Below are 24,348 nucleotides of genomic sequence, written 5' to 3' on the forward strand. Positions count from 1 at the left end.
AATCTGCAGTACAACCAACCATAACCATCCAAAGATCTGCTGCAATTAAAACTATACTACTGTAAGTAGAGACAGAAGGAGTTTGCTGGATGTCTGTCTTCAGTTTAAATGAACACTTTTCAAATATGGTGAAAACTGTAACCTAACTTAGAAGTATCTCTTGATACGTATATGGGTTTCAAGCTTGTTCAAACGATGTACAAGTCCCCTTCAAAATTGTGATAATTAAGTCTTCATAATAGATATAATAAGACTGAGAACAAGATGGGCTTCTTAAAGTCATCTCCAGAGGCATGAGGCCATAAATATTAAAATTTTGAACCCTTCTATATATAGAGTAGAATTGAATACGTCTGTATGTAGTGTAGATCGAAATATGTTCTAAGCTTGGGCTCCAAAGTTTTAAATAGGTATGGGAAAAAATAATCTCTGAAAGCCTTCTACCTCCAGAATCCTAAATTTTTATTATAAAAGATTGTAATTCAGAAATGTTATTAGATATTAGCACATCAACATTCTCTACCCACCATTATTTCCAACAAAACATTCTTACACAAGCATATTCCCTATTCCATCAAATTTTGCTGATTTATTTTATGAAGCAAACTCATTCAAGTCTTGACATTATTAATACTGTGGTATTGAAGAATGTGAAAAGTACCACATATACTCGATTAACGTGCGATCTCGCATAACATGCGACCCCAAAATTTTCACCAATAAACAGTGGTTTTGTCATGTCTCTCTCTCTCTCTCTCTCTCTAAATACTGTAATTTGAGTTTCACCAGCGGGTATCAGTAAATAAATGTGTAGATATTGTGTGCGTTTAAAAAAAATGTGCAGTACACACACATTCCGATCTTTCGGTTTTTGGAATTTTTCAATTTTGGAAATGTGAGGTCAGATGCATAATTCAAACAAACATCACCACTGCAGCAAAAACATTTTTTCCCTTTATGTTTTCATTAGTTATTTAATAATTACAGTTTATTTAAATAAATATTAATATAATACTGTTAAATGAATGAGATAATTAAGATCACCTATAATAAAATAGTGGGACAATTAATACCATATGTTCACTAGTAGCTATTATTTTCAAAACAAAGAGTCCATAAACCGCAAAAAATAGATGTACATAACAATCAAAATATAATGTTATGCAGTTCAACATGATATTGTTATGATACAATAAAGTTTGATCATACTTACCTGGCAGATATATATATATATAGCTGTATTCTCCAAAGTCCGACAGAATTTCAAAACTTACGACACATGCAGTGGTCGGCCAGGTGGTTAGTACCCATTCCCGCCGCTGGGAGGCGGGTATCAGGAACCATTCCTATTTTCTATTCAGATTTTCTAGTGCCAGTCCCCTGAGGGAAGGTGGGTGGGTACTTGATTATATATATCTGCCAGGTAAGTATGAACAAACTTTATTGTATCATAACTATATAATTTTTTTCATGAAACTTACCTGTCAGATATATATATAGCTGAATCCCACCTTTGGAGGTGGGAAGGGACAGAATAGAATGATTTAGGAAACAAATTGCGTGCAGATGATTAACATCTTGGTTCCATACCTGTTAGCATAGCTGACTTCGTGATTACTGTCACCCAAGTCGGCTTTTGCTTTACTAGTCTCCTCCAGCAAGGTAGTGACCTGTATAGCTTGGTGAGTTCTAAATGATCTGTCAACGGGAGCATGACCACAATGTGACTAGACCATATTGACATACTATGAGGGCTAAGAAGTAATATATATCACTACCTGACAAACCTAGCCAAAGTTAAGGATGTTTCAACTAAAGCTAAGAATTGAGAAGTCCGCCACTGGCGGCCGAACCCAACAAAACTATAATTAAACAGCTCTTCCTAACCATTTTCTACAGGATAGGATGAGAGGTACTTCTTTCCCCCAAGATTGTGTCAGCGGAAACGTATGGCCCTAGCGAGCAGCAGATCTCATATGTCGTCTTCACATCCCGCAGGTAGTGTGAAGCGAACACAGAGTTGCTTCGCTAAAACGTGGCACTCAGGATGTTACTGAGTGCCATGCTCTTCTGAAATACCTCCGAGGCCGCGCCCTCACCTCGTGAGCATTCACTTTAAAAGGTTTTAAAACCTTGTCCAAACATGACGAATGAGCCTCTTTGAAAGAGCTCCTTAAAAGGACATGGGCAAGTCTGGTCTTTTTACGGAACAGCGCCGATTGTCCGAAGGATCTCGACTTTCTTTTTAGTTTTACCTAGATAAAACTTGAGAGCCCTGACAGGGCACGGGACTCTCTCTGGCTCTTTCCCAATAAATTGTGACATCCCCTTGATCTCCAGCTCCTGGGCCAAGGGTTCGACGGGTTTTCCATTCTTAGGCCAAGAACCGAAGGGCTTAGAGAACACACCGCATTATGTCCTCTAAAGCCAATATTGTCTGCTGATGGCTTAAACCCACTACCCTCTGTTTGTCGTAGCTAGAGTGGTTAGAAAAATTAGCCTTTCTGGTCAACATGCTTTAAGTTTGCAAAAGAAAGGAGGGTTCGAAAGGCGTTCGACATCAGGAACTTCCAGACTACGTCTAAGTTCCATACTTGAAAAGCCTCTCGTTCTGGTCAACTTCTCGATAGTCTGAACGCAGTCAGACTCAGAGCGGAGAGGTTTTGTGGTACCTCTCGAAGTGGGGCTGTTAGAGTAGACCGACTCTCTCGAGAAGGGTCCTTGGAAAGTGCGCTAGGAAGGACACAACCTCTGTGAACTAGTCGCTCGAAGGCCAACATGGGGCGATCAGCGTCATCCTCGCTCCCTCTGATGCCGCAAATTATCTTATTACTTCTCCTAAGAGTTTGAATAGGGGAAAAGAGACATAAATATCCATCCCCGTCCAATTCCATAGGATGGCGTCTATTGCTACCTCTCCCGGATCGAGAACAAGGGAGCAGTCTAGAGGAGGCCTCTTCGTCTTCAACACTGCGAAGAGATCTATCAAAGGACACCTCTAAAGTCTCCACAACTCTCGACATATACTTCTAAGTGAAGAGTCCACTCGGACGTCAGTAGTTGCTGCCGTCGATCGAGAAGATCCGCACGGACGTTCTGCAATCCTGCAAAGAACCTCTTGAGGATCGTTACGTTCCGTGCCTGTGCTCATAACAGGCTCTCTCTCGTTAACTCGAATAGGGACAGAGAGTGTTTCTTGATACTTCTTGAGATATGCGAGAGCTGTGGAATTATCCAAGTTGATCTGGACCACTCGGCCAAAACTCGTTCTTCAAAGAACTGGAGAGCCAACCGAATTGCTTCCAATTCTTTTAGATTATGTACCAGGACATCTGTTCCCCTCTCCAGATGCCTGGCACCTCCTCTCTATCACCTTAGGTGATCGTTGACCGACCGCGCATGGCAGAGAACCAGCTGGTACTGAGCTGCTCTACAGTGACAGCAGCCTACGTTCGCCGTCTCGCACTATTCCGCCCGAGTTGCCAGCTATTCCATTCTACGAAGGAATAGGTTTGTTATCATCATCGAGCAGAAAGAAACTCTCAAGCAGGTATATTTAAGCGAAACAGATTTCGCTAAATACAGAAGCCGAGTTGGAGTTGTCGTAACAATACTTAAATATCTAAAAAAGGGAAACCCCGGAAACTCCTGAAGGTTGCAGGGATTACCGATCAAATGCAATTAGAATAATAGTCCTCTCAGTTGCCATCCGTAGGGATAACCACGGTATGCGTATATAACTTGAACCATACAATCGCTTAATAGTAATATGACGCGAAGGTAAAATACGTAGAGTATTGTAGTCACTTGGAAAGCTACCTCCCTACTACATTCTTTCCTCGATGAGGAAGAGAGGGGATGGAGATCGACTGTCTTCGTTCTCTTAGCCAAGAGAACGAATTAGTATTAGTCGAAGGAGAGCCTCAAGTTAGAACCGAGAACCGAAGAGGACAGCTCAAGCTTCTTATGTTGTCAGACAGAAGACTTCATGGATGTAGTCTACAAGTCTTTTTCCCGAAGAGCCTATAAATGAGGGTTCTTCTGAATCTTGTCAATAAGAGCTTACCCGCTTACGTGATATGTTATTGGGATCTTTGTCAATGGGAACTAACCCATTTACGTGACAAAGAGTTTTATATTTCGTCAATGGGGGGTTACCCACTTACCTGACAAAACGTTCAGTATCTTGTCAATGGAGGGAACCCACTTATATGACAGAAAGTAATACAGTAATTCGAGCGTATAGTCTTCCCGATTCCCGTAGAAATCAAGGAAGGAGCCTTATCCCTGCTCGAAGACGGCTTACGGCAGGTAGGACCCGAAGGTTCCCCTTCAGCAGCGCAGTCCTGAACGCAGAAGAGGCGTTTTATGACCGCGAAAATCTTTACATTTACTAGTCTCCTTCTAGACGCCAGCTCATCAGAACCAACTTAACTACCTTATTCATGCAGGTTGGATAGTTTTTCGAGAGAGTGTCAGGGCTCCGAGACTGCAGGTCCAGGGCTCCGAAACACCAATCTAGGAGTTAAAAGTCTCCCTCGTCCTGAACAGCCCTTTCAGATGGTGATGCAGATCTGAAAGTGTCTAGGAAACCTTAGCAGAGGACAGGCGAGACCTCCTCAGAGTGTCTATCTAGCTGGCAAAATCGTCCTGGAAAGAGAACGGAACTCTCAAACCCTGTTCCTCTCCCGTCTCATATCAAATGCCCGCTCTCCCGCTAAACCTCGCTGGAAGTAGGGCAAAGGAAGTGTTGCCTTGCGCCTTCCTGGAGTCCACCTAATCATGGAATCTTTTGAACGCTCTCTTCGTAGAGAGTGAAGTGGTCATCTTGACGAAACCAGGCACCTTCCTCGTCTTCAACGATGCCCACTGTCTCATACCAAATACCTGCTTTGCCGTTAAGTCTTGACGGAGGCAGGGCAAAAGAGGTCTTGCCCTTCTTAAACGCACTCTTGGTCGAAAGAGAAGTCCTCATTTTCACGAATCCCGGAGTCTTGCTGGATTTCGAAGAGGATAACTGAGGAGGAGGAGAGCGAGGGGCCGAGGGTTGGAATTTATCCCCAAACGAAGCACGGAGTAAGCGGGGCAAGACCTGGTAGTCAGAAGACGCTGACGTTGAAGGTTGTTCTTCGTTTGCTTCCTCCGACAAGCTGCTCACTTCTAACTCTTCTGCAGGAGAGGCAGACGAAACCACCAAAGGAAGAGGTATAAGGCCTTTAGGGCCAAGTTTCAATAAGGAGCGTTGCTGAGAAGACGAGTTCAGAGCACAAGGTTGTGAGTCTTCCAAAACAGCCTCGGCAGGTTCAGGCGCAGATGCGAAATCTTCATGTAGAGCGTCTAGATGGGAGTAAAGACGAACGTCCTGTAGTCGGCGAGCGTCCAGAAAAGCGTCACGGTGGGCGTCCTGACGAGCGTCCAGAAAAGCGTCACGCTGGGGGTCCTGACGAGCGTCCAGAAAAGCGTCACGCTGGGCGTCCTGACGAGTGTCCAGAAAAGCGTCACGCTGGGTGCCCTGACGAGCAGACCCGTAGACGAAGCCGAATGCAAGCGACCAGCTTAGCAGCTAGAGAAGCGTCCAGCTTAGCTGCCGAACTAGCGTCATGCTTGGTAGCAGACGGAGCGTCCCTCAGGGACGAGCGAGGGGCATCTTGGTGAGCTGCTTGACTAAGCGAAGCAGCTTGCACGGCGTCAAGCTTAGCAGTTTGAACGACATTGCCTAGCAGAAGAGCGAATGTCACGTTCCTCATACGGAGCGTCACAAAGAGAGGAGAGGGGAGTGTCTTGAGGAGCAGGAACAATCCTTGCTATGAGAATAACGACGTTCCTTCCTTTCGACAGAAGAACGTTTGGGGAGACGTTACTCGCGCCCTCTAGACAACCGCTGGGGAGCCGCACGAAATCCAGAGGGCAACGAAACAGGAGAAAGAGACGAGCGAAGAGAAGGCGAGGGGGACTGTCTGGACCTCTTGATAGGCAGTCTATCATCCTTCCTCCGACGACGCGGCTCTGCCTCTCTCTCGGCAAGCAACGAAGCAAGTTGATGCTGCATTGAAAGGATGATGATCTTTGTCAGAGAAGACTCCTTCTCAGGGGAAGGGCTGATCCTGTGAGAAGACGAGGGGCGAGGAGACACCTTCTTCCTTCTCACGTGGACCGCAACAGTTCTATCCCTGGAGCGACTGGGGCACTCAAAAGCGTCATCGTCGGATGACGTCCTGGTCTTCTTTTGCAAAGAGAAGGCAGCAAAACTCTCCGGAGACTACCACAAAGCAGCAGAAGAGAAAGGACATGAAGCGTCCTCCTCTCTGAGGCCAAAGACGACGGCCACCTGTGCGACATCTTGCGTCTTTGTTCTCTTCCGCGGTGGAAAGTCGTCAAAATGTTCAGGCGACAATTGCAATGCATGACGAGAGAGAGGACGTGAAGCGTCCTCTTCTATAAGCTTCTGTTTAGAGGGCGCGAGTCCTTCCGAGAGCTCCAACCCCTGCACGGGGAGGACGCCTCGGAGGACGAGAAGCAATCCTTTAGGATTCGTGCACGTGCACGATCTTTGGCAGCCTGGGAAGCGTCTTCAGGTCGGTCCTGCCGAAGGGACGCCAGATCGGTGGGGAGTCCCCGTAACCCTCCTTCGGCTTTCGACTTGCCCACTCCCTTTGTCCTGGGAGTCAGACAGAGGTCCAGGCCTAGAGGCATTATAGGGCCGATCTGACGCCCCCTCCACAACACTAGGGGCACTAACAACCTCACTACACTCACAACACTGATTGGAGAAAGAGCACTTTAGATTCCAAGATATGGATGGAATTCACAATAACCTCTCGAAGACACGACCTCAAGGCCCGTAGGCCATACCACAGAGTTAGGCAAAATAAAGTCTACAGGAGGTTAGTAGGTTCATTACCTTGACTTCTGTTTACTGATGCAGTCTTGGAGGAAGACCTGCTGATTCTATCACGCTTTAATTTGCGTACTACATACGAATCATACGTCTTCCCTTCGGAATCAGTCAAACATCACTCTAATTACGTTGATCTTTCAATAAAGAAACATGCCTCGTACATCTCATGCATACCCAGTGACGATCTACCGAAGGTTTCAGTAGCCTCACCTTACCCCTTGCAGACAACAAACTCTGAAACTAGCCGAACTAGATTCAGACATCTTATGCAAAGAACAATCAAATTCAAATCAATTTATGATAGCGTATGCCTAGCCACAATCCAAGTCAATAAACCAAAAGACAATTAGGATACTTAAGCGGCAATGAAGTTTCAAAATCCAAAGACGGAGGTACTGAAAACAGGTGTTGACAGTACCGGCGACAGAGAAAATCTGAATAGAAAACGGGAATGGTTCCTGATACCTGCCTTCCAGCGGCGGGAATGGGTAGTAACCACCTGGCCGACCACTGCGTGTGTCGTAAGTTTTGAAATTCTGTCGGACAGGTAAGTTTCATGAACAAATTGTGAATATGTTATTGTTATAATACAATTAAGTTTGTTCATACTTACCTGGCAGATATATATATAGCTGTATTTTCTGACGTCCGACAGAATTTCAAAACTCGCGGCACGGCCAGTGGGCGGCCAGGTGGTAGTACATCCATCCTGCCGCTGGGAGGCGGATATCAGGAACCATTCCCATTTTCTATTCATATTTTATCAATGCCACTGTCTCCTGAGGGGAGGAGGGTGGGCACTCTGTAATTATATATCTGCCAACGTAAGTATGAACAAACTTAATTGTATTATAACAATAACATTTTGTTCATGCAACTTACTGACAGATATATATATATGCTGAATCCCACATTCATATGGTGGGAAGAGACGGAATAGGATTTGTAGGAAACTTAAATTAAGTAGATGATGAACACCTTGGTTCCTCACCTGTTAGCAAAGTAGACTGTGATTACTGTCACTTAAGCCTGCTTCTGCTTAATCAGAGTTGCCAGCCAGGTGGAGACCTGTAGTGCTGGTGCGCTCTGGATGCTCTGTCAACTGTACGTGACCTCAACGTGACAAGACCATCGAACCATACATATGAGGGCTATGAAGCAACTGACCCACACTTGACCACCTAGACAAAGACCCCCTGAACACTAAACTAAGAGATGGGAGATCATTCACACAACTCACCAAAAACCAAAAAAACACAACAATTAAAAAGCTAACCTAAAACCTAAACTAAGGATAGGAAAGAGCTACCTCCAGCCACCAAGACTGTGTCTGCAGAAACGTATGGCCCAAGAGAGTTGCAGTCGTCATAAATCGTTCTCACATCCCTTAGGTAACGTGAGGCAAAAACAGAATTGCTCCTCCAAAAGGTGCCATCAAGAATGTCCTTGATTGACATGTTCTTTTGGAAGGCAAGAGAGGTAGCGACAGCTCTGACTTCGTGAGCTTTCACTCGAAAGAGGCTCAAATCAAGTCTTCTGGCAAGATGAATGAGCCTCTTTATGACGTCCCCTCCCAGGAAGAAAAGCCACAGCATTCTTAGATAAAGGTAATTCCGTCTCTTCAAAGAGCACCAGAGATTACCTGAGGGACCTCTTACCTCTTTCGTTCTATGAACATAGAACTTGAGAGCCCTGACAGGGCACAGGACTCTCTCTGGTTCTTGGCCCACCAGACTTAACATACCCTTGATTTCGAAACTTTTCGGCCAAGGGTTAGACGGGTTTTCATTCCTTTGCCAAGAAAGTTGGAGTTGGACTCAAAGAGCAGACAGCGTTGTCTCCTTTGAAGCCCACTAGATGACTAAAAGCTTGGATTTCACTAACTCTCTTCGCCGTCGCCAGAGAAGTTAGGAAAAGAGCCTTCCTTGTCAAGTTCCGAAGAGACGCTGATTGAAGAGGTTCAAAGGAACTTGACATTAAAAACCTAAGAACTACGTCAAGAATCCATGAAGGCGGTCTCGCTTGAGGAATCTTCGAGGTCTCAAAAGATTTCAAGAGATCATGAAGATCCTTGTTGTCAGAAAGGTCCAGGCCTCTGTGCCTAAAAACCGCCGACAACATGCTCTTGTATCCCATAATGGTCGGGACTGCTAATTTCTGCACATTCCTAAGAAAAAGCAGAAAATCGGCTATCTGGTTCACAGAGGTCGTGGAAGAGGAAACTCCCTCCTTTTTACACCATGCCCTGAAGGAAGCCCACTTCGATTGCTCTCGCAGCTGCTTTCGAAAAACCTCTCGCTCTGGCCAGCTTTTCGATAGTCTGAACGCAGTCAGACCCAGAGCAGAGAGGTTTTGGTGATACCTTTCGAAGTGAGGCTGTTTGAGTAGATCTTTCCTCCAGGGCAACGTCCTTGGGAAGTCTACAAGGAAAGACATGACCTCTGTGAACCACTCTCTTGCTGTCCACATCGGGGCGATCAGGGTCAACCTCGTCCCTTCTGAAGCCGCAAACTTCCTCATGACTTCCCCCATGATCTTGAATGGTGGGAAGGCATACAGGTCTAGGCCCGTCCAACTCCATAGCAATGCGTCCACAGCAATTGCTTCTGGATCTAGGACCGGGGAGCAATACAGAGGAAGCCTCTTCGTCCTCGATGTCGCGAATAAGTCGACCAGAGGACGTCCCCACAACTTCCAAAGATCTTGACACACGTCTTGTGTAAGATCCATTCCGTCGGCAGGATTTGGTCCTGACGACTGAGAAGGTCCGCCCTGACGTTCTGCACTCCTGCTAAGAATCTTATCCGGATCGTAATCTTCTTCACCTTTGCCCACAGCAGAATCTCCTTCGCTAGGTGAAACAAAGTCCGGGAGTATGTTCCTCCCTGATTCTTCAAATACGCGAGGGCTGTGGTATTGTCTGAATTGACTTGAACGATTTTGTTCGTCAATCTTTTTTCGAAGAACTGCAGAGACAGGAAGATCGCTGCAAGTTCTTTGACATTGATGTGCCAGACTGCCTGTTCCCCTCTCCAGGAGCCCGACACTTCCTCCCCTCCTAGTGTTGCTCCCCAGCCCGCAATGGAAGCGTCTGAAAACAAAACTAGGTCGGGGCTCAGAAGACTTAGGGATAAGTGGCTCTTTGTCGACTCTGAGATCCTCAAGATCGCATTGAGATCGTCCTTGGCCTTCCATTCGTCCGCAAGGAAAAACTGGAGAGGCCTGAGGCGCAGTCTTCCCAAGGAAACAAACCTTTCCAGCAAGGAAATGGTGCCCAGCAGACTCAATCCATTCCTCGCCGAGCAAGTTTCTTTCCCCAAGAAGGCTGAGATTTTCTCTAAGCCTAGCCGCTGACGTTCCTGGGACGGAAACGCTCGAAAAGCCACTGAATCCATCTGAATCCCCAGATACACGATGGACTGTGTCGGGGTCAGATGCGACTTTTTGAGGTTGACAAGATGTCGCAGGGACTTCGCTAAGGCTAACGTTAACTGCAGGTCCTTCAGACACTTTTCTCTCGATGACGCTCTGATAAGCCAATCGTCGAGGTAAAGGGAAACTCTTATCCCTGAAGAGTGTAGCCACCTCGCCACATTCTTCATGATGACGGTGAAAACCATCGGAGCCGTGGTCAGGCCGAAACAAAGGGCTCTGAACTGCCACACTTTGTTGCCTAAAACGAATCTTAGGTATTTTCTTGAAAGAGGGTGGATCGGAATGTGAAAGTACGCGTCCTGCAGGTCTAAGGACACCATCCAGTCGCCCAGTCTCAAGGCTCCCAGAACAGACTGAGGCGTCTCCATCTTGAATTTGATCTTTTCCACAAAAAGATTGAGCCTGCTTACATCTAGGACTGGACGCCAACCTGACGACTGCTTTGGTACTAGGAAAATCCTGTTGTAAAAACCTGGAGACCCCAGGTCCGCGACTTGTTCCACCGCTCTTTTCTCGATCATCTGTTGTAAAAGATCGAACAACACTCATTTCTTTTCTCCCTGATATGACGGAGAAAGGTCTCTGGGAGTCGTGGAAAGAGGAGGAGGATCTAAAAAGGGGATCTTGTACCCCTGCTCCACGATCTTGAGGGACCAAGGGTCCGTATCTCTCTCTCTCCATGCTCCCACAAAAGACTTCAGTCTGGCTCCGACTGGTGTCTGAAGGACATAACTTTCACTTAGATGGCTTGGGTTTAAAGGAAGCTCTTCCTCTTGCAAGCTCTCTCCCTCGAGGAAGGAGCCCCACGAAAGGGTTTAACCTTCTTCGGAGGTCGCACAAAAGATGAAGTGGAAGGAACTGCCGGACGTCTCGAGGACTGGGCTAAAAAGTCCTGTGTTGCTTTTTCCTGCAAGCTACTTGCCAGGTCCTTAACCAAAGTCTGGGGGAAGAGATGGCTCGTAAGAGGAGAAAAGAGCAGTTCCGCTTTCTGAGCGGGAGTAACGGATCTAGCTGTGAAGTTACACAGCAAAGCTCTCTTCTTCAGGAAGGCAGTCCCAAAATGAGAGACAAGCTCCTCTGAACCATCCCTGACGGCCTTGTCCATGCACGATAGCACGCTGGACAGCTCTTCCAAACTGAGATAATCCGGGCTTCTAGATAGCAGATCTAGAACACCCAAGCACCAGTCTAAGAAGTTGAAGACTTCAAGAGTCCGTAGCAGCCCTTTCAAATGGTGGTCTGTCTCTGTAGGGGTCCAAGTCACCTTGGCAGTGGATAAGAGGGACCTCCTCTGAGAATCCACCAAGCTAGAGAAATCCCCTTGTGCTGAAGAAGGGATCCTCACACCCACGTCTCCTTTGGTCTCTTACCAAATACCCCCTTTACCGCTGAGTCTAGAGGGAGGAAGGGCGAAAGTTGACTTGCCCTGATCCTTCCTTCGTTCCATCCAGTCCTGGAGTTTCTTGAAGGCCCTCTTGGTGGAGAGCAAAGTCTTCATTTCAACAAACTCTGGGGTCTTACATGACTTGGAAGACGAAAACTGCAAGGGAGGAGACTTGGGAGCTGCAGGCTGAAACTTGTCCCCGAAGGACGAGCGCAACAGCCGCACAAGAACCTTGTAATCTGAAACTGAAGACGCAGAAGAAGGTTCCTCTTCTACCGAGTCAGCAGGACTACTCAATTCTCCTTCTTCCCTAATAGGAATAGGAGACCTCCCCTCCGGAGAGGGCGTACGTCCAGCGGGTCATGCCTTTATCAAAGAGCACGATCACACAGTTTCTAAGGCTTTCACTTTAGTCTCAAGAGTACGAAGAGACTCCAAAATCAGAGAAAGGGCATTACCTTCTCCAGACACAGAATCAGGGCCCGAAGGCAACAACACAGGTTTAAGAGATGCAAAATCTACAGGTGTTAGAGCAGGAGAGATATTAGTTCCCTTACCTTTGGTAGAACCACTCCTGGGATGAAGACCTCCTGATCCTATCGCGTTCCAATTTACGCCGATAGGAATCATACACCTTCCATCCATCATCGGTCAATCCATCACATTCACTGTACCGATCATCCACCAAACAAACATGCCCCCTACAACCCATACATACTGTGTGGGGGTCTACCGATGATTTCGGTAGCCTCACCTTACAATCACTCCTCAAACACACTCTGAAACTCACTGCACTTGATCCAGACATCACGTTTACAGAAAAGCCAATCCAAAATAAAAAAACAGTCCACTATTGCGTGTGCCAATCCAACAATCCAGAATCAATACCCAAAAGTCAATCCAGAAACTTAAGTACGAGTCAAATCCAAAAATCCTAGGCGGAGGTCTGTAAACAGTTGTTTACCGACCGGCGACAAAAAAAATATGAATAGAAAATGGGAATGGTTCCTGATATCCGCCTCCCAGCGGCGGGAATGGGTACTACCACCTGGCCGCCCACTGCGTGTGCCGCGATTTTTGAAATTCTATCGGACGTCAGAAAATACAGCTATATATATATATATATATCTGTCAGGTAAGTTGCATGAACAAATTTAACAATAAGTATGATTATATAATATATTTCACCATATCGATCTTGAAGTTGAAGAGTCGTAAAATTTTGAGGATGGTCCGGGAAAAGGATTTGTACTTTGTGATTATGTATCGCTACAACACCATGTGGTATTTTCATACTACTATATTGATGACGCATCGCTACGACACACTGGTATTTTTCATACTACTATACATTAGTTAAAATGACAAAATAATTATATAAAGAAAATTATTGAGTAATTTTTGCCGTCAGCAGTCAGAAAATCACGATCATGGTAACATTCAAACTTAGTGCCATCCACGGCATATGTCTATAAATAGAACAGAAGCAGAGGGCAGTCATTGGATAACAGATCTCCATGGCTACCAACCAGCCAATCAGGTGTTAGTTATACTTACTCTGTGAATTTCTCAGAAATGAACGTTACCCACATGGGAGCGTCTAACGATGATGTGTGTGTTTTGCATACTGTACGTAGTTTTAGTTTTTATTAGTGTATTTTACTGAGTACATGAAGAATAGAATGATTACTTCTCATTACTTTGAATGCAAAATGGTTTGAAGATTCTTCCACAAAAAGAAAAGGTAAAAAAATTTTCTTTACAAGATGATACCTATTTACTAACGCGGTTGACATACCTTCAAAACAAAATTCAGCTCTTTAATCTCTGGAAAAATGTTAATCTTTCTGTCTGTTGGTCACACCCTTTATATCCCTGGCGACTAACAACAACAAAATTTGTTTGTTTGTTTTATCTTCCAAGATGTAGGTATTACCTGTAGGTACAGTACATTTTTAACAGTAAGCCCATACACACACACACTGTTGCGCGTGTGCTAATACCTATTGGTTTCAGAGACTGAAGTTCACTTACAGTATAGTTGAGAGAGAGAGAGAGAGAGAGAGAGAGAGAGAGAGAGAGAGAGAGAGAGAGAGAGAGAGAGAGAGAGAATAAATACGTATGAACAGAGATTCATCCTAGATGGCCTTGGTTCAACTCTCTAATCTCTCGAGGAATGTCAAGATTTGTTCCCTGCTCTTTGTAAATTTAGTCCATGCGGCTGACAGCAAAAAATTCATATTTTCTTTTTTTTGTCTTCCAGATATGAATTACCCGTACTGCACATTTTTTGACAAGCATGAACACACTGCCTGCATCATATGCAGCGCTCTCTCTTTCTCTCTCTCTGACAAATTAATGGATAGGAAACAATGACTGAATGTTGTTTGAATGCGATATGGCAAAGTTTTGGCCTGACTAAAGTGTGGAGTGACATTGACACCGACTTCCAAGTTATTCCTGGTCATCTCACAGCCATGGACAGGCATGGAAAATGCGAAATGTGGGCCTATGTTATCCCATAAAAAAGCTTGGCTAAAGATAGTTTGGGCATCAAGGCCTGGTGGTTTATGTAAAGAAAAAAAGTTTATTAGTTTGCGATATGTTTAGGTCACATAAAGTGAACTCTTGTTTTAAAAGGTGTTCGAGATACAAACACAGATGTATCTGTTATTCCCGGTGGTTTGACTAGCGTTTGTCAACCTCTCGACGTATTAAACGTAGAGTCAAAATCTCCCCCGATTTCCGAATGGACGTACCATACGTCGGCTCAAAAAAGTTTTTTTAAAAATTCGCGGAAAAATACTTATAGGCCTACCAGCCGAAAACTTTTGAATCACGCGCCTTGGGGGATGCTGGAAGTTCACGGATCAAGGCGTTGTTTTGTTTACAATCGTTAAGCAGGCGCGCAAGCACGAATTTCTTTCTTATCACACTAAAAAGTATCAGTGACACATCTCAAAAATTATTTCGTCACTTTGACATAATTTTTGCACCATTTTAAAATTAGCCGTTACATAAAGTTTTATATATGGAAATGTGCGCAATTTCATGCACAATACAACTAAAAACAACCTATGGTTGTAGCTTTTATCATTTTGAAATATTTTCATATAAAAAATGATAAGTGACAAATTTTCAACCTTCGGTCAATTTTGACTCTACCGAAATGGTCGAAAAACGCAATTGTAAGCTAAAACTCTTATATTTTAGTAATATTCAATCATTTACCTTTATTTTGTAATAAATTGGAAGTCTCTAGCACAATATTTCGATTTATGGTGAATTTATGAAAAAAATAACAGTCTCCTTACGTCCGCGCGGTAACTCTTCCGAAAAAATCATATGTGCGATTGTGGTAATGTTTGCACCATTTTAAATTAGCCGTTACATAAAGTTTTATATATGAAAATGTGCGCAATTTCATGTAGAATACAACGAAAAATAATTGAAGGTTGTAGCTTTTCTCATTTTCGAAATATTTGCATATAAATCACGATAAATAGAAAAAAAACCACGTTCGGTCAACTTTGACTCTGCCGAAATGGTCGAAAAACACAATTGTAAGCTAAAACTCTTATATTTTAGTAATATTCAATCATTTACCTTCATTTTCAAACAAATTGTTAGCCTCATGCACAATATTTCGATTTATGGTGAATTTATGAAAAAAAATTTCCTTCCCTCCGTGCGCAGATTCTCCGCCATAAATCTCCGAATTGCGTACATCAAATTCTCGGAAAATTTGCTCCATTTCATATTAGGCATTTCATAGTTTTATATATGAAAATGTGCGCAATTTCATGTAAAATAAAAGGAAAAATATTTGAAGGTTGTAGCTTTTATCATTTTAGAAATATTTGCATATAAATCACGATAAATAGAAAAAAAAACCACGTTCGGTCAACTTTGACTCTACCGAAATGGTCAAAAAACACAATTGTAGCTAAAACTCTTACAGTATCGTAATATTCAATCATTTTTATTCATTTTGAAACAAATTGGAAGTCTCTAGAACAATATTTAGATTTACGGTGAATTTTTGAAAAAAACTTTTTTACGTCCGCGTGTTACAAATTCGTACATAATTTTGTGATAATATTTTTCCGGTGTTGCTTTTATTGTTTTACAATGTATTATATATCAAAATGATTGCAATTTAGTGTACAATACAACGAAAAAAAAGAAACTCATTAGCTTTTACCGTTTTTTGCACAGCGTGATTTTAATACAATTATGTATGAATTTTTTTTTTCACTACCATATATCGCATTATTTACATATGATAATGATATTGTTTTTCATTTCTGATGATTGCATACTAAACTTCAGGCAATGACAAAAAAAGGAGCCAAAAATTAACTCTTACCCCTCTTACGCCGAAGCCCTAAAAATCAAAACCTCTCCCGTATGCCGGCGCCGGTTTGGAGTAGGCGCGGAAGCGGAAAAAATAATTTATTCAAAAAATCACAGCGCGCTTAGTTTTGAAGATTAAGAGTTCATTTTTGGCTCATTTTTTTATCATTGCCTGAAGTTTAGTATGCAATCATCAGAAATGAAAAATATCATTATCATATATAAATAATGCGATATATGGTAGCGGAAAAAAAAATTTCATAGATAATTGTATTAAAATCACGCTATGCAAAAAACGGTCAAAGCTAACGAGTTACTTTTTTTCGTTGTATTGCACACTAAATTGCAATCATTTTGATATATAATACATACTAAAACAATAAAAGCAACACCGGAAAAATATTATCACAAAATGATGTACGAATTCATAACGCGCAGACATAAAAAAATGTTATTTTCAAAAATTCACCGTAATTCGAAATATTGTTCTAGAGACTTCCAATTTGTTTCAAAATTAAGACAAATGATTTAATATTACGATACTGTAAGAGTTTTAGATTAGAATTGCAGATTTCGACCATTTCGGACGAGTTAAATTTGACCGAATGTCGAAATTTTTAAATATATATTTTTTTTATATGCACATATTTCGGAGATGGAAAACGCTACAACCTTCAATTATTTTTTATTGTATTTTTCATGATTTTTCGCACATTTTGATATATGAAACTCTATAAAACGGCTAATATGAAAAGGAGCAAATATTAGGATAATGCGATGTACGTATTTCGGAGACTTGTGGCCGCGAATCGGCGCGCGGAGTGAAGGTAAATATATTTTTCAAAAATTCACCATAAATCACAATATTGCTCTAGAGAATTCAAATTTGTTTCAAAATGAAGAAAAATGACGGAATATTACTAGGCTGTAAGATTTTTAGCTTACAATTGCGTTTTTCAACTTTTTCGATAGTCAAATTTGACCGAACGTGGCTTTTTTTTTCTATTTATCGTGATTTATATGCAAATATTTCTAAAAAAGAGAAAAGCTACAACCTTCAATCCTTTTTAGTTGTATTCTACATAAAATTGCGCACATTTTCATATATAAAACTTTATGTAACAGCTAATTTTAAATGGTGCAAACATTTCGACAATCGACAAAAAAAATTCTGATTTTTTCGGAGAGTTACCGCGCGGACGTAAGGGATTTTTTTTTTTTTTTTTTTCATAAATTCACCAAATAAACGAAACAATATTGTATTAGAGACTTCCAAGTCGTTGCAAAATGAAGGTAAATGATTGAATATTACTAGAATATAAGAGTTTTAGCTTACAATTGCGTTTTTCAACCATTTCGGTAGAGTCAAATTTGACCGAAAGTTGAAATTTTTGCACTTAACGTTATTTATATGAAAATATTTCGAAACTGATAAAAGCTACAACCATGGGTTGTTTTTTGTTGTATTATGCATGAAATTGTGCACATTTCCATATATAAAACTTTATGTAACGGCTAATTTAAAAGGGTGCAAACATTAGGACAATCGCACGAAAAAATTTATCGGAAGAGTTATCGCACGAACGTAAGGAAAAAGTTTTTTCATAAATTCACCATAAATCGAAATATTGTGCTAGAGACGTCCAATTTGTTGGAAAATGAAGGCAAATGATTGCATATTACTATAATATAAGAATTTTAGCTTACAATTGCGTTTCTCGACCATTTCGGTAGTGTCAAAGTTGACCGAAGGTTGAAATATTTGCACTTATCGTTATTTATATGAAAATATTTCAAAACTGATAAAGCGCTACAATAATGAGTATTTTTTTGTGTATTTTTACATGAAATTGCGCACATTTTCATATTAATACTTCATGTAAAGGATAATTTAAAATGGTGCAAAAATTATGTCAAAGTGACGAAATAATTTTTGAGATGTGTCGCTGATACTTTTTAGTGCGATAAGAAAGAAATTCGCGCTTGCGCGCCTGCGTAGCGATTGTAAACAAAACAACGCCTTGATCCGTGAACTCCCAGCATCCCCCAAGGCGCGCGATTCAAAATCACAATATTGCTCTAGAGAATACAAATTTGTTTCAAAATGAAGAAAAATGACGGAATATTACTAGGCTGTAAGATTTTTAGCTTACAATTGCGTTTTTCAACTTTTTCGATAGTCAAATTTGACCGAACGTGGCTTTTTTTTCTATTTATCGTGATTTATATGCAAATATTTCTAAAAAAGAGAAAAGCTACAACCTTCAATCCTTTTTAGTTGTATTCTACATAAAATTGTGCACATTTTCATATATAAAACTTTATGTAACAGCTAATTTTACATGGTGCAAACATTTCGACAATCGCACAAAAAAAATTCTGATTTTTTCGGAAGAGTTACCGCGCGGACGTAGGGAATTTTTTTTTTTTTTTTTTTTTTCATAAATTCACCATAAATCGAAATATTGTATTAGAGACTTCCAAGTCGTTGCAAAATGAAGGTAAATGATTGAATATTACTAGAATATAAGAGTTTTAGCTTACAATTGCGTTTTTCGACCATTTCGGTAGAGTCAAATTTGACCAAAAGTTGAAATTTTTGCACTTAACGTTATTTATATGAAAATATTTCGAAACTGATAAAAGCTACAACCATGGGTTGTTTTTTGTTGTATTATGCATGAAATTGTGCACATTTCCATATATAAAACTTTATGTAACGGCTAATTTAAAAGGGTGCAAACATTAGGACAATCGCACGAAAAAATTTATCGGAAGAGTTATCGCACGAATGTAAGGAAAAAGTTTTTTCATAAATTCACCATAAATCGAAATATTGTGCTAGAGACGTCCAATTTGTTGGAAAATGAAGGCAAATGATTGCATATTACTATAATATAAGAATTTTAGCTTACAATTGCGTTTCTCGACCATTTCGGTAGTGTCAAAGTTGACCGAAGGTTGAAATATTTGCACTTAGTTATTTATATGAAAATATTTCAAAACTGATAAAAGCTACAATCATGAGTATTTTTTTTGTTGTATTTTACATGAAATTGCGCACATTTTCATATATAATACTTCATGTAAAGGATAATTTAAAATGGTGCAAAAATTATGTCAAAGTGACGAAATAATTTTTGAGATGTGTCACTGATACTTTTAGTGCGATAATAAAGAAATTCGCGCTTGCGCGCCTGCGTAGCGATTGTAAACAAAACAAGAACGCCTGATCCGTGGAACTCCAGCATCCCCACCAAGGCGCGCGATTCAAAATTTTTCGGCTGGTAGGCTTTTAAGTATTTTTCTGCAAATTTTTAAAAAAACTTTTTTGAGCCGACGTATGATACGTCCAATCAGCATACGGGAGACATTTTGACTCTACGTTTAATACGTCCAATCGGCGTAAGAGGGTTAATCTTCAAAACTAAGTGCGCTGTGATTTTTTGAAAAAAATGATATTGTTATGATACAATAAAGTTTGTTCATACTTACCTGGCAGATATATATATAGCTGTATTTTCTGAAGTCCGACAGAATTTTAAAAACTTCGACACACGCAGTGGTCGGCCAGGTGGTTAGTACCCATTCCCGCCGCTGGGAGGCGGGTATCAGGAACCATTCCCATTTTCTATTCATAATTTTTGTATTTTCCTTTTCCACTGTCCCCTGAGGGGAGTGGGTGGGTACTTGATTATATATATCTGCCAGGTAAGTATGAACAAACTTTATTGTATCATAACAATATCATTTTGTTCATGAAACTTACTGTCAGATATATATATAGCTGAATCCCACTTTGGACGTGGGAAGGGACAGAATAGAAGGATTTTGGGAAACAAATGCATGCAGATGATTTACATCTTGGTTCCACCTGTTAGCATAGCTGACTTCGTGGTTACTGCCACGTAAGTCTGCTTGTGCTACTAGAGTTGCCAGCGAGGTAGAGACCTATATAGCTGGTGCACTCCAGATGATCTGTCAACAGGGGCGAGACCACGACGTGACTAGACCATATTGACCATACCATGAGGGCTAAGAAGTAAAATAAATATATATATATAAATATATATCTATCACCACTGACCAACCTAGCCAAAGTTAAGGTGTGTTAACTAAGGCTTAAGAGTTAAGAAGTCGCCGTTGTCGGCGACTCGACAACTAAATTAAGAGCTCTTCCTAACCATTTTCTACAGGATAGGATGAGTGGTACTTCTTGCCCCCAAGATTGTGTCTGCAGACACGTATGGCCCTAGCGAGCAGCAGATCTCATATGCCATCTTCACATCTCGCAGGGAGTGTGAAGTGAACACAGAGTTGCTTCGCTAAAAACATGGTACTCAGGATGTTGCCGAGTGCCATGCTCTGTTGAAATGCTTCGAGGCCGCGCCCTCACCTCGTGAGCATTCAGATAAAAAGATTTCAAATCTTTGTGCAAACAAAATGAAGGAGCATTTTTGAAAGAACTCCTTAACACTAAAGCCAGGCTGTTCTTCGATATGGGCAAGTCTGGTCTTTTTCGGAACACTGCAGATTGCCCGAATGACTTCGACTTTCTTGAGTTTTTATGTAGATAAAACTTGAGAGACCCGACAGGGCACAGGACTCTCTCTGGCTCCTGCCCACTAACTTGTGCCATCCTTGCTTCCAACGCTCCTGGCCCAAGGACAAACGGGTTTACCATTCTTAGGCCACAACGGAAGGGTTAGAGAGCACACCGCCTTGTGTTCTCTAAAGCCAAAACTTGTGACGATGGCTTAAAATCTCATAACCCCTGTCGTATCTAGGGGTGGTTAGAAGAAGGCCTTCCTGATCACATGCAAGAAGTTAACAGGTAGGAGAGGTTCGAATGCTTGACATCAAGAACCTTCAGGACCTACGTTAAATAAGTTCCATATTGAAAGCTTCGATCTGGACATGCCACAGTCAGTCCCGTCTGTACTAAAGTCAGGTGACCGACCAGTTGACCAGTCAGGACGAATCAAGGACAGCAAGGCTGTACCCTGAAGACCATAAGGCACTAATTCTTCGCTGAAAGGAATGAGTGTCTGGACTGCCTGGGCGATTCAATCTAAGCAAACCTTGGGGGTGTATCAACGCAACCCGAACGTCGTCAGCGAATCAACTCCTGACTCGAGCTTCTGGTGCCAGGAGAAAGGAATGAGGAGCAAAAAGGCGATTCAGTCCCGAAGGAAGAATGCCTGACAGTCCAACCTGGTCTCATGTTACAACGATCATGCGGGGTGTATAAACGCAACCGACTTCGTTCAACAAGAAACTCAGGGCTACTATATGTCGCCTGATCTCGCACGAGTGTCTGACTCCGAGAAAAACAGGTGAGACAAAAAGTAGATGATGAGCGAGGTTCGAGATTCCACAGAACTCAAAGATCGTGAAGGGCTTTGTTGTTTGACAGACGCAAATCTGAGCCCAAAGGCCGTCAAACAACATATTTGCGTATTCTTTAATAGTTGTGACTGCCAGCTTATCCCATTCTTCAGACGGAAATGGAAGACGGTAATTTATTCCTGGCAACATCTCGATAGCCTGAACGTAGTCAGACTCAGAGCGGAGAGGTTATAGGTACCTTTCGAGTTAGAGTAGACCGACTCTCTCGGAAAACGGTCCTTGGAAAGTGAACTAGGAAGTATGTGACCTCTGTGAATCCAGGATCCTGAAGGCCAAACATGGGGCGATCAGCGTCATTGTCGCTCCCTGTGACGTCATAAATCCTCTTATTACATTTTCCTAAGCGATTGAAAAAAGGGGAAAAGAGACTAAATATCCTCATCCCCGTTCAATATCATAGGATGGCGTTTAATGTTACCGATCCCGGATCGAGGAATAAGGGAGCAGAAAAGAAGAAGCCTCTTCGTCCTCAACATATCGAAGAGAAGAATGAAAGGGCGTCCCTAAAGTCTCCACAACTCTCAACTTACTTCTAAAGAAAGATTCCACTCGGAAGTCAATAGTTGCTGCCGTCGATCTAGACGATTTCGTTACGGACTTTTGCAATCCTGTAACGAACCTCTAGAGGATCGTTACATTCTACGCCTGTTGTTATAATAGGCTTTCTCGTAAACTCGAACAGGGACCGAGAAGAATACTTCTTAAGATATGAGAGAGCTGTGGAATATCAAGAGTTGATCTGGACCACTGGTTCCCAAAACTCGTTACGAGGACTGGAGGGACTACCGAATCGCTTTTACTTCTTTCAGATTAAGATCCAGGACATCTGAAACCCTATCCAGATGTCCGGCACCTTCTTTCTATCACCTCAGGTGATAAACGCACTGAGAGATGTTCAGAATCATTCCTAGATCTTGAATAATATTTCAGTTTCCCTTCCGGTAGGAAAAAACTGTGGTCTGAATTGCAGTCTATTCGGGGAAACAAACTTCTTCAGGAAGGAAATGGTCCCCAGCAAGCTCATCCATTCCCTCCCCGAGATGCTTACTTCCCTAATAAGGCTGCGCTTTGCCTAAGCAGAGAGCATATAAAAGTGCAATGTTGCGGTAGACTCGTAGTTCTATACCGTGCGGTAATGAGCACCGAAAGGATTAAGAGATAACTCTGTGAACATAGTAAGGACAAAACGAATGCAACGTTTATTCATTCTTACGTAAGAAATCCCCTCAAATCTTAGGCTAAGTCCGTGATTGTAGGGCAGAGTTACAGTTAGTCAGTCAATCCCGCAGGAGAGACGTACAACCGCCAGCACAGAGATACGGTTAGTCAGTCAATCCCGCAGGAGAGAGAGACGTAAACTACCGGGCATGACAGCGCCCGATCTGTTACTGGCTCGGAGCCTCGGTTGGACTGGAGGACAGACACAGCGTGACAGCAGCAGCCAGCAGCTTACGAACGTCGTCTCTTAACTTTATGTCTGGGTTGCCAGCTACCCTATTCTACGAAGAAATAGGTCCGTTATTTTTTTGAGCAGAAAGACTCTCAAGCTGGTATATTTAAGCGAAACAGAAAACGCTAAATATATAGATGCGTTTGTGTCGTCAGAACACTACCATACAACGGTAAAAGATAAATCGGAAACTCCTGGCGAAGGCTGCAGGGAGAGTAAACGATTAAATGTCCTTAAAAATAGACAATAAGACCTCTCGGCGTTGCCATCCGAAGAAGGGTTAAACTACAGCAAGCGTATATGACTTGAACCAACCAGAAGTAAAATAACGCAAGGCAAAATATGAAATTATATCACAATAAAGTTTGTTCATACTTACCTGGCAGACATATATATAGCTGAATTCGGAAATACAGCTACATACATATCTGACAGGCAAGTTTCATGAACAAAACTTAAGAGAATCGAAGGACGTCAGCTCAAAGCTTCTTATGTTACTGGACATAAGCGTTCATTGACGTAGTCTACAAGTCTATTTCTTGTACGAGTCTGCGAATGACGAATGAGAGCTCTTCCGAATCTTGTTCAATAAGAGCTTATTCGCTTACGCAATATCAAGTTAATGAGATGTTTGTCAATGAGAACTAACCCATTTACGGGACAAAGAGATATTTTGTCAATGAGGGGATACCCACTTACTTGACAAAAACGAAAGTATATTGTCAATGGGGGAAAGTCACTGAATTGACAAAACGTAATCCAGGGAGTCAAGCATTTAATTTTCCGATTCCGTCTCAAACGAGGAAGGGGCAAGAATCCTGTTAAGAGACTGGGCTTACGGCAGGTAGAACGACGATGTTCAATTCGGCAGCGTAGTCCCGACTAGAAACTAACAAAAATCTATCATCTGAAAAACCCTTTCAGATGGGCTAAAAAGCTTGCAAAATTATCCTGGGAAGAGGAAGAAACTCTCCAACCAGCTTCCTCTCCCGTATCACAACTAATGCCTGCTAAAGCTTAAAATTTATTGGCAGTATGGCAAAAGGAAGTCCTGTCTTGTGCTTTCCTGAAGAGCGTCCTTTTGATGAGTGCCTTTGCAAGAATCCCACTGAACGTTGCGAGAGTCCTGACGTGCAGGACATCGAGCCTTACATAACCCGTAACTGCCTTATCGCAAAGTCTGACTGCGGTAGTGGCAACTTAAATTTATTGGCAGAATGGCAAAGGTTGCGGTAGAGCAAACGAGATCTTCCCTTGAGCTTTCCTTAACTCCATCCACCTATGCGAAAAGCAATATTAATTGACAGAGACCTCTTGAATTCACAAAACCCGATGTCTTGCTGGGTTTCGAAGAAGAAGTTGTCTGTTCACTTTAAACTTCCTCCGAAGCACTGCCTACTTCACATTCTTTGCAGG

General features: G+C 42.2%; 1 protein-coding gene across 1 annotated transcript in view; it reads left to right on the plus strand.

Annotated features, from left to right (window-relative positions):
• The window catches only part of LOC135212441 (hrp65 protein-like), a 183,963-nt gene that overhangs the window by 89,253 nt on the left and 70,362 nt on the right, over window positions 1-24,348 (plus strand).

Source organism: Macrobrachium nipponense, chromosome 41, assembly GCF_015104395.2.
Source record: "Macrobrachium nipponense isolate FS-2020 chromosome 41, ASM1510439v2, whole genome shotgun sequence".
NCBI classification, from domain to species: domain Eukaryota; kingdom Metazoa; phylum Arthropoda; class Malacostraca; order Decapoda; family Palaemonidae; genus Macrobrachium; species Macrobrachium nipponense.